Source organism: Pteropus alecto, unplaced genomic scaffold (assembly GCF_000325575.1).
Source record: "Pteropus alecto unplaced genomic scaffold, ASM32557v1 scaffold131, whole genome shotgun sequence".
Classification (NCBI taxonomy): Eukaryota; Metazoa; Chordata; class Mammalia; order Chiroptera; family Pteropodidae; genus Pteropus; species Pteropus alecto.
This window is the reverse complement of record NW_006434709.1, coordinates 19,427,555-19,439,056: the sequence shown is the minus strand read 5'-3', so window position 1 is coordinate 19,439,056 and position 11,502 is coordinate 19,427,555. Positions and strand designations below refer to the sequence as shown.

At 38.5% G+C, this 11,502-nt stretch overlaps 1 protein-coding gene, 1 long non-coding RNA gene and 1 pseudogene across 2 annotated transcripts in view; 1 reads left to right on the top strand and 2 right to left on the bottom strand.

Moving 5' to 3' along the window:
* Positions 1-11,502, bottom strand: part of LOC112477902 — a 24,647-nt gene that overhangs the window by 12,376 nt on the left and 769 nt on the right. The gene's annotated exons all lie outside the window — the stretch shown is intronic.
* Positions 1,646-1,764, bottom strand: LOC112477932 (annotated as a pseudogene).
* Positions 11,213-11,502, top strand: part of SOCS5 (suppressor of cytokine signaling 5) — a 49,613-nt gene continuing 49,323 nt past the window's right edge. Inside the window, exon 1 of the mRNA XM_006909622.3 lies at positions 11,213-11,396. The gene's annotated coding sequence lies outside the window, so the exon portion shown is untranslated. The remainder of the gene's footprint in view (positions 11,397-11,502) is intronic.

Here is an 11,502-nt window from a genome sequence, read left to right as displayed (position 1 = left end):
AGGAATGAGAAATCTCTGATCTTCTTGCCTCTTAATGTTGTTGTGAGGCTCAAATAAGGTCCTAATTGTTAGATTACTTTGAAACTATAAAGTGCTATACAATCTAAGGCATTCTACTCATTATCATCTCAGAATTCCTCTCAGATTACATTGCCTCGAATGCATTATTTAGGAAAAGTACAAACTTGAATGCCATATGGTGTCCTTGTTGACACTGCAGATGTTGGTTAATTTTAGATTCTAAAAGAACAAAAGAACAGAAGCACTACCAAGCAAATTATCCTCTCTTTAGCTTTTTCTTCGAAATCTCCTATTATATGAATACCAAACTAAAAATGGCAGGCTAAATATTATAGAAAATTACATCATTTTAAGAATTGAAATTCTGTATATCCAAGCCCTTTTGCAGAACATGAGTTTATTCCCTCCAAAGCACATCACCAATTAATTTAATGCTATAAGATTAATTATGGGTTTTTTTCAAGGACCAAGGAAAAAGATTTTAATTCCAAATTTTAACTTCAAATAACACAGAGCCAGGGGAAACGTAAAGGTCTCAGAAGAGTCACAAAAAGATATGCAATCCATTTTGGTGGTCATAGTCTTTTCTGAACTAATGGAAAACTGAATTAAGTTCAGCTAGCCCTGGGTTCCAATTCTGAAGATTTATATTTACAAATGGGAATTTCTTTGCAGAACAGGTGTGACAGACATGCACATACTAATGACAACTGCTTTCACAAGCTCTATCAGTTTGGGAAGACCTGTCCCACTCATGTGTGCCATCTGTAAGACATCTCTTTGCATCTTGTCAAATCTGACATCCTGCTTACATATGCATAAACAAGAGGTGTTTTTGTAAAATATATAGATGGCATCTGTCATTCTGTCTGTTGTTTGCATACAACCCACTATCAAAAAAATATCCTGGAACATTTTGTAAGTGTCTTGAAATTATTTATATAAAATAAATACATATTAAATTATAAGTAATATATAGCATATTTATATATTCTATATTTATATAATTAGTATTATATATATATATATATAGCTTCATATATAAATGAAGTAATAAAACAAAGGATACTTCATGTCAGAACATATCCATTATCTGAAGCAGTTTAAAAATGGTCTAATTAATATTCTGAGCCTAGATTTTTTTCCAGCTTTATTGAAATATAAGACAATTAGTTGCTTGTATTTACATTGTACAATTCAATGAGTTTTTTCTATTATATTTGGCATACAATATGTTAGTTTCAGTTGTACAGCATAGCGATTAGAGATCTCTTTATCTCACAAAGTGATCACCCCACTAAATCTAGTACCCTTCTTCCCCCTTACATATTTATTACAACATCGTTAACTATTTTCCTTATGCTATACTTTATAGCTCCATGTCTATTTTGTAACTATCTATTTGTACTTCTTAATATCTTTACACTTTTTCACCATCCCCCCAAACACCATCCCATCTACTAGTCTTCAAAATATTCTCTGTATCTATGATTTTATTTCTGTTGTTGTTGTTGTTTATTTTCTTCTTTAGATTCCACATGTATGTGAAATCATGGATTTTTGTCTATCTCTGACTTATTTCATTTAGCTCAATACCCTCTATAAGCCTAGATTTTTTGTTTAACACCTACAGCACCTGGTATTCCAAGGTGGTCTCCCATCCAAGTACTAACCAGGCCCGACCCTGCTTAGCTTCTGAGATCAGACAAGATTGGGCACGTTCAGGGTGGCATGGCCGTAGACTATGAGCCTAGATTTTTAATAACATTTTCCAGAGAATAATCCTGTCCCCAAATTGCTCACTAAGTCTTACTGCCTTAAGATATTGACAGAATATCACTTTAGTTAGAAGTAATTCTCAAACAGAGGCTATAAGTGTTTCACCTATAATATACTAGTTCTTCTAAAAGAGGCAAAATTTTCAAAAGATGTTTCAATCTGTATTTTAGAAATTTGGTGGATACTATATGATATGATAGTGTGTTCTCCTGTGGATTAGAACTATTAAAAGTAAATTCAAAGAGTAGATTTTATGACACTGCTTATTATGGATGCAGTCTAGGCTGATTATTTTAGAATTAAGTATACTATTAATCACCTCCCGATCCTGTCCATATGCTACCTCTTTTAGTACCAAAGACCTAATAAGACAGGTGCAACTTGATTCCATGTTACTTAGTTCTCTCAAACTGGAACAAAACTTTAACCCCCCAAAATATTTTCCCATGTGAAGGATTTTGGATTATTGCAATTGATTACAGGCCTGAACCAGAAGTGGATCCAAACAACTTTCATTCACTGCTGAAACTGAACTGGAACTGACCCCCAAGATAAATTGGCTTAATTCCCTGTAAAAGGAATATGAATCAGGTTGCCATCTGTTCCCTTCCTTCTTTTACCTCACCAGTGGGCCGGGTTTAAATATCTAACTGGAGGAGTCCTTGGGGAAAGGGGAAGAGAACTCTGGCTTGTTGTTTGGATGGGTACGCTACAATGGTAAAGTCACTCCAAGTGCAAGAAGAGAGGAGTCTGGGAATTATCTGGGGAAATCTTGTAATTTGTCAAACCATTGGAACAACATGAATTTAATTTGCCTAATTTTGTTTGAAGATATTGTATCAACTAAAACTCTTTTGCTTGCCAGAAATGAAAAATATAAACCAAACTAGTTTAATCAAAAAGGTAAATTTATTAGCCCATGGACTGAGAGTAAGGGTAGACCACGGTCCCCTGAATAAAATAAGAGTTGGTTAGTAGAACTGATGCTTTCTACAGGTACTCAGGGACCAGATGCTCAAATAATTTCATCAAGTATTACTTTTTACTTAAAAGGAATTCTGGCTATATCTTAAGGATAGTGTTTAATTCTTACCAGATTGGGGGGCAGGGCGGGGGCGGGGGGGAGTCGGGGGGAAGGCAATGACCAAAAGAGAGACTATAATATCCTTATGTGAAACATTTTAAAATAGAAGATAATTTCAACTAGAGCTGAGACTAGCTACTCTTCAGAGAGATTGGACAGTTCTACAATTTCTAGATTTTGTGATTCCCAAGGAAGAGAGCGTTAGAGCTATGAAAAGCTTTCTGGATAGCTATTTACTGCACCTTGTAAACTTCACGGTTTATTTTTAAATGCTTTCTCTCATGCCATAATTTTTTTAAAAAACTTCCACACACATGGAACAGAACGAAAGAGAAGTACTATGTGGAAAGATAATTTTATTTTCTAATAATAATAATAGTAATATGGCTGAGTTAGCTTCTTAGGATATATGTAAAAATGTCAGCTCTCGCTGACATATCACTTATATTATTTCTGCATCTGTATATGTTCTCCCAAAGATCTCATGTAAATTAACCACCCTAGGAGTCTTCTACCCTGGTCTCATGTATCTGTAAACTAATAAATAAGAAAAAGTCTTGTTGGGGTTGGGGGGAGGAAGCTAATGTAAAAATAGAATACTTACTTTACATGACCCAATTATAAAGCACATTTATCAAAGTGCATCCATTTACCAAGCCCTTAAACCTATTTTCCCAAAGTAACTATGGAAAAATGAAAAAATTACTAAGGGAGATGAAAAGGGATGCTAATAAAAGGTGGCCAAGGAGTATTTTATTTGGCCCTGGAGATTGGGTAGCACTAGAGCTATTTGGGGCAATGTACACCTTACAAGTTCTCGACGCCAAACCCATCATCCCCATCTGAGACTTCATTTTTAGATATGTTTCGATATGTTGAATTAAGAAAACTCAAGTTTTTTTCAGAGCTTGCAATTCATTAACTGGGGCATAATCAAACTGAATTTTATTCTCTTTCTTCCTCTTCTTTTTTTAGACATCATGCCAACTATTACACCGGAGTAGTAGATTAAATATATTTTTAAATGTCTTTACTGGAAAAAATACAAAGATATAATTTATAGGCCAAAGAATGAAGAACTATTCTTAATGGAATATGAGAGTTAATCCTTGGAAAGCTGAGGTTCTATTTGGAAACCCAGTCACACCATCTTAGAACATTTCTTTGGAAGATTTTATTTGGGAGACTTCTGGGAATTTATCCTAAGGATATACCGGTAGACATATGTGCCAGGTTATTCATTACAGCATTGTTTGTAATAGTAAATACTGGAAACATCCAAAGTGTTCATCAATAGAGGAATGGTTAAATAAACTATGGCATATATTGCAGTGTAATGCTATGCGGCTGTTTAAAAAAATAAGGAAGCTCTCTTAGTACTGATATGAAAGATCTCCAAGACACACTGTCAGAGGGAAAAGCAAGATGCAGATCAGGGGATATAATATACCACCTCTGTGTAAGAAGGCAGGAAGAGAAGAAATACAAGAATTGCTTGAATTGTTTGAAGAAATTCTAGAAGGGTTCATAGAGAAACAAATATAAATAGTTATCTCTACCTGTGAGTACGGGTGGGCATGGAGAACTGGATGGAAGGAGCAGGACGGGCAGAGACTTTTCACCATATAACTTTTTTTTTTGCCTTGATCTTTGAAAGGCACACATTCACATGTGAATGTATCAGCTGGTCAAATATAAATAATTAAATACCAAAAAGAAAAAAAGCTTAAGAGAAGTCATTCAGGAATCATGTGGTAATTTTATTAAAATTACAGTTGTAATTAAACAAAACACCTGAATCCATCTCAAATGAAGGCACACTGTTGGTAGGGTGTGAGAAGCGGGCAGGCAGCAGCAGAAGCCCAGACCATACTAACTCCCATTCCTGTTAGCTAAGTATTTTGCCTCTGTCCAGTCTCTTTATCCTCCTGGTTCTTTTTCCATATCCTTCCCTCCACTTCTCTTAAACAGAATAACAAACCGAGATCCTGATGGCAACTATTATGCTTTATTCATAAAGAGTTAAATTAAAGTTTTGCCTAGAATGTGGATTATCGCACATATTCACAAATGCTGAGGAGGTTCTCTAGTTATTTTCCTAAGAGAGTGAGACTCTTGATTCACTCAGCTGCTCTGGGCTTAGGGGCTCCTTCTTGATGCTCATTGTATAATTCTGTCATTGTCCTTAAAACACCCTACAGAAATCACCAGTGTAGGAGGCAGTCTTCCCCATTAGACTATGAGTTTTTTGAGGACAAGGACTGTTGTCTTATTCATTGAGCTTTGTATGGAGCTTAATGCAGTGCCTTTTCAGGCACTGTGTAAACTCAGTAAACTGAAACTTCATCCACCTAATTGCTTAGACCATAGTCCTAACAGTCATCTTAATGTCCTTTCTTAACTCACTGTCATTAAATCTATCAGAGCTTCCAGTTCTCTCTGTAAAACACACCCTCAAACTGATTACTCTTTGCCATCTTTAGCACTACTACCCTAATCCAGACTACCAACATCACCAAGTCTAGACCAAAACAACTAGTTTGCCTTCTGCTACTCTCTCCCACTGCCCCCAGATTGCATTCTCCATATGCAATTAGGGCAATCTTTTTAACAACAAATCATATCGCACTCCCACTTAAAACCCTTAAGTGATTTTTATGACAATTAGAATACAATTTAAACTTTTTACTCTGACCTTCCAAGCCCTACATGATCTGGCTCCTGTCTGTTTCTTTGACTTCACCTCCTACCACTGCCCCGCGCTCCCTCTGCATGACGTCGGCCTTTTTTTGTCCCTCACATCTACTTTGCCTGATCCTATCTCAAGGCCTCTGCCTGTGATCTTCCCCCTGTCTGGAAGGCTCTTTCCTTTCTTTCTATTTGGTTGCCTCCTTCTCATCATTGATGCTCAAAAGCCACTTTCTCAGGGAGGCCACACTGACTACTCTAGTCACATCAGCCTCACACTCAACATTGTCCTATGTGTAGCACCTTTAACTATATAGATTAATATCTTTATTTGTTGGTTTATGCTTATTGTCCCCACTATAATGTAAGTTCTATGAATGAAGTCTCTCGTTCGCCTCCAGATGACCAGTGCCTAGAAATAACAAAGAAATAACAAACGAGAGACCCTGCTGGCAACTATTATCTTTCATTCATAGAGTTAAGTTAAAGCTTTACCTAGAGTGTGGGTTATTGCACATATTCACAAATAGTGAGGAGGTTCTCTAGTGTAAGCAATTAATGGCTCTAAAAAGTTTTTGTTGAATAAATGAAGGAATTTAAAATTAATCATGGATAGCATATTTATTTCTTTAGAGACTTTTTAATGTAACTAATTATAAAGGCAATAAATAATTGTAAACAGAAATAAAGATGTCATGTTTAGCTTTTGAGGAAACATTTTAGAAAACAGGCTAAGAGAGTTAATTGCAAGAATATGATTCTACAAAAAATGTCATAAACCAATCTAGGTAACAGGCAGGCCCAGGTACTACATTAGGTACAAGGGATATAAAGATGAGCAGACATTAGTTTTGCACTCGAGAAGCTCAAATCTATCAAAAGATACAACTTTGTAGTATCTAATATCTACATAATGCAAATCGTGTTCGCATTTATAATTACTTCATTTGATCACCACAAGAGTCCTATGAGGTAGGGTATTATTATAATTGTTATTATTACAATTTTATAAACTAAATGACTAAGACTTAGAGAGGTTATATGACTTGTCTTGGATGGCACAGCAAGTAATGAATGAGATTTTTAAGTTAGACCCAGATTTCTTTTACTCAGCTTTCCTGTTTTATTCACTACTGTGTCTATTCAGTGTCATAAATGTACGTGCAACATACGATAGGAGGTTAAGTATAACAAAGAGAAAGACTTTTTATCTAGAGAGGTCTGGGAAGGTTTTATGAGGAAAAGTATATAAATAGGGCTCTGAAAGATGGGCAGGAATTTTCAGGTGGAGAAGGAGACATATTTCAGATAGATATGTGAAGGAGAGAAAGATGAAAATGCATAGCATGCTCCACATGGCAGGGAGCAAAGGCATCCAGAAGGAGAAGTTGGGGCCATACGGTGAAAGATTTTCAGTGCCATTTTGTATGCAAATGGGCAGTCATTGAATGCAGAAGATTGAAACAGTGATGAATTGGAGCATGAAGAAATAAGTTAGGCGGTTTTTGAGATCGCACAAGAGTATTTAAGTGTCTGAGGAAGGATAATGAAAATGGAAAGGACTGATTACAAAATGTTTCTGTGAATTAGAATCACTTTTGTGGAGGTGGAAAAGAGGGAGGAGAAAAGATTATTTTTAAACATTTCTAGCTTATACAACTTGGTAGATGATTCTCTCAAGCAAATTGAAGAATACAGAAAAATAGTTTGAGGCGGGAATTGGAGAAAAGAGATGAGGGTTTTCTGGTAACTAAGATAAAGCATTTGCTTTATCTTTTACTCATTTTTGGTTTGAGGAGCCTGTTTGTAACATCCAGGTAGATATGTCAAGCAGGTAGCTAAAAAGATAGGCTTAGAGTTTGAAAGCAGGATTGAAGCTGGAGAGCTAGATTTGGGAGTCATCAAAATACAAGTTGTATTAAAATTCTTACTGCAAAAGGGGCACAAGGAAATGTTTTGGAGGTGATGGAAATGTTCTTTTTTGTGATTATGACTGTGGTTACAAGAGTATACATGTCTCAAAACAGATCAAACTCTACACAAAATTGGTGCATTTTATTGAATCTTAAATCTCTTTTAAAAACGAAAAATAAGTAAACCACTTCATACAACATAGTAAGTGCTAAATGTTTTTTTTTTTTAATTGTTAATCAATTGTTTTAGAAAAAAGAGAATGAGATATTGCTCTACAAACATCAGTTAAAAACAACTGATTGGCAGCACGGAAAACTGCCATGGTTTCATTTGTTTCAGAAACCAGTGCTAGGTGTGCCAGTTTATGGGCCATTTGAGAGTTCTCGATCCAAAATTGTATTCTCTCCCCAAACCATCCTCCTCCATCCTTAGCTCACACTTGTAACACTTAAGTTGACTTCCACATTTGGAAGAGCTGAGACAATAAAGGTACTTGAAGAATATAATATGACTCACTGCTGAACAAGAAATCTTTCCTTATTGATTGATTTTAGGCTTATGGCCAATTTGGCCTCCTTGTTTGGCACCATTCCCTCAGCATCAATTCTGAATCGTCCTTTCAGTGCTCAGCTTAAAATCTACTTCGTACAAAAAAAAAAAAAATGTAATTTGATAAAAGGAAGTGAATTCTGATACCTATATTCAGCCACTAGTGTGGACACATCTACCATGAGTATACAAATATCATATTTGTATCATTATGTTGAAATCTCAGCTCTGTCATTTACCGTCTTTGAGACCTTGAAGAAAATGAGGATAATAAAACCTACCTTGAAGGGTGATGTGGATTAAGTCAGATAGCACAAGTGAACATGCTGAGTATGGCATTGAATAGGCACTTAATAAAAGGCAGATGTCTTGTCAAGCTTGACTACATTTTATGAATTATTTAGTCTGTATCATAAGTTTTTTTGAAAGTAAAAGGGCTCTTACCTGGGCTCTATACTCCCGCCCTAACTAATACATCCTCAGGAGACATGGGGGAATGATGTTTAGAAGACTGGCAGGTCAAGAATAAAATTGAAAAGGATTTACACAATAAATACGTAGAAGAGAAGAGATCGTTCTAGGGACACGGGGAAAAAAGGAACTTGATTTAAAGATGGTGGCAAAGGTCATTTTTTACATTTCCTTTTTCCATTCATTTAAAGTTTTATTTTGCTGAAAAGAGGGGATAGAAGGACTCATTTTGATGAATAGAACTGCAAGACTATGTGTCAATACACCTGGTATTGATTCATGCCAGCTGGGAGAGGAGTTTGGCTTCTCAGTGTTTTACTACTGTGGTTTCCTGGGCTGGGCAGCTGGGTGCCTAATAATGATAAAAACCATAATAATACTTCATAATTACGTACTGTCATTTGCCAGAACTTGGGTTTAAGTGCAATGACTATGACAGAACTGGCAATATCTCCCTCCCTGTTGGGGTGCAACACCCAAGGGCCTGCAAATACAAAGTGAAGTGGCAACAGCAAACTTCTCCTGCAGAGCCTAACCTGGAATTTCACTCAGAGGCCTCTGGGTTTGAAGCTCATGGCCAGAAACAAAGAGTACTTTTAAATTGCCCATGTGTACTTGGCACTATCAAGTAAATAATGTTTCTGAAGCAACTACTGCCATGCATGGGGTGCAGCATCATGGAATCCCAGGCCTGGAAGAGACCAACACAGGTGATCTCATTCATTATTACCGTTTTCTGCCACGAGGCATCAGTCACTACCACTACACTCTAGTAGGTGAGTTCACTGACCTTCTATTCTGATTTGAGCCAGAGATGCTTTTGTGGCAGCCTGATTCAGGTGTCAGGGGATTCACCAATTCATTTAACAGTCACAAAGGTGAGCACCTTTCTGAACCAAGGCCCTGAGGAGACACGAAGATGTATAAGGCATGATCCTTGCCCTCAAAGTCGCTTATCTTCTCGTTGGGGGATTTGTATTCAGGCAGCTGTAACATAGGGGAAAGTTCTAGCAGATGAAAAGGAATGAAATCAAGACTCCAGGTGAAAGGAGTCTTAATCTCTTTGAGAACAAAAAAAAAAGGATGAGAAGGTGTTGGGGAGACTGGGGGAAGAATGAGGTGAAGAGCTGGGCAACAACTTCGGGAGATTCTTTCAGGTTTCCATTTTGTTTGTTTTTGGCCTTTATAGCACTTAGCACCCCCTGAGTTATCTTGTTTATTTCCTAATTTACTCATGTACTCTTTGTTTTACCTCACTTAGGAACCTTGTCAGTTTTGTTCATCACTATATCTAAGCGTCTAAAAGAATGCCTGGCACATAGTAAAGTGCTTAGTAAATATTGGCCTAATGAATAAATGGCCCAGGTGAGGCAGTGGCTGTAGAAATGAAGAGGAAAGGGCATTTAGTAAATATAATCAACTTGACAAAGTAAGAAGGGGTAGGGAGGTGTCACAGCAGTGAAAGAGGAGCCTGGAAGATTACTCCCAGGTTCCTGTTTCCTGGTTTGGCTAAATGAATAGATGGTGATGTTATCCAAGAAGGTAAGGAATAGAGAAAGTGCAGGTTTTGTAGACTTCTGAAAGTATCTGAGTTCCAATTTGGAGACAGAAATGTCCAAAAGTACTTATATATGCAGATCGGGACCTCATTAAAGGTACACTCAGCCATCAAAATGGTTAGATCACTAAGTATGCAGCAGAAAAAACTATGCACTGCTAAGGAGAAGACTAAGGATCAGATCCCGGGGCTCTCTTAAAGAACCAACAGAGAACAGATTTAGGTTAACTGAAGAGAAAGACAACTTGATGGTTTATGGTTTCAGGGAAACTGGGGTAAGGGGTGCACTGGGGAGGTGAAAAAGCTTCAAGAAGGATGTAGTTCAGAGTCTACTGCAACAGATATCAAATAAGAACTAAAGAGACCCTTGAACTTGGTCACGGGTATCACTGGTAACCTTAAGAGGCACACTTTCAATGGATTAGTAGAGAGTATAATTTAGCCTGTATTTGAAGCATGAATTGTAATAAGGATGAGAGCTTAACAGGGTCTCATAAGCAAGTTTTTTGTTAAATTTGGGGCGCGTTGGAACACGATCATGGTATGCCTAACAGAATTGTCCGTTAAGTTTGTGAAGGACGACGGGTTTCTGGAAGGCCAGATGGTAAGAGTCCTGGCAGCGTCACGATGCCTCAACTGTGCTTCTACCCTTTCAGCCATTTCTAGGGTGGGGGCCCTTCCATATAAAGTGCAGGAAAAAGTGGGAGACAAACACCCCTCCATCCGATCTATGAGTCAAGTTTGTGACAGCTGGGAGTTGAGATGGCAATACTTGAATTAAATGAAGTGCCCAGTTTCTAGTAGATCTTGGAATATTTTAACGAGGAGGCTCCATGCTGGAGACAGCTAAGGAGACCCATTCACATTTTCCGACCCGGCACTCACGCCACCCATTCATCATTTTTCCTTTCCTTTTCCCTAACAGTTGAAACGAGAGACAACGCCTTCTTCCTTCTCCCACCTCCGACCTCCCACCAAGCCCACTAAAGGCCCTTCTTCCACCACATGACCCTCAGCCCCGTGACTCGCCGCCGCCGACCCCTCCCCTCGAGCGGGAGCCCGCTTTTCTCCGCCCCTCAAGTCCACGTGACCGCCTCTCTCCCACCTGACTGGCTCTTCCCTTTCCCCTCGGGCCGAACCCGGCCGCCGTCGCCGCTGCCCGATTCCAAAATGGCAGCCGCGCACTGCGCGCATCCGAGCGGCCGGACCTCCCTGACTCTCGGGCCGCCCCCCTCTTGCTCCCTAGCTTCTTCCTTCGGCCTTCACCTACATGCCTTCGGATTGGCCACTAGGAATCCCGCCTCTCCAGAGCCTCGCTTGCTATTGGTCACGGTAGGCTGCCCTTCAGAGAGGCGTGCCCCCACCGCCCCCCGCCCCGGGAGGTATTTTCCATTTGGTGGGGGTTGGGGGGAGGGGGGAGGGGAAAAGGGTGAAGAGG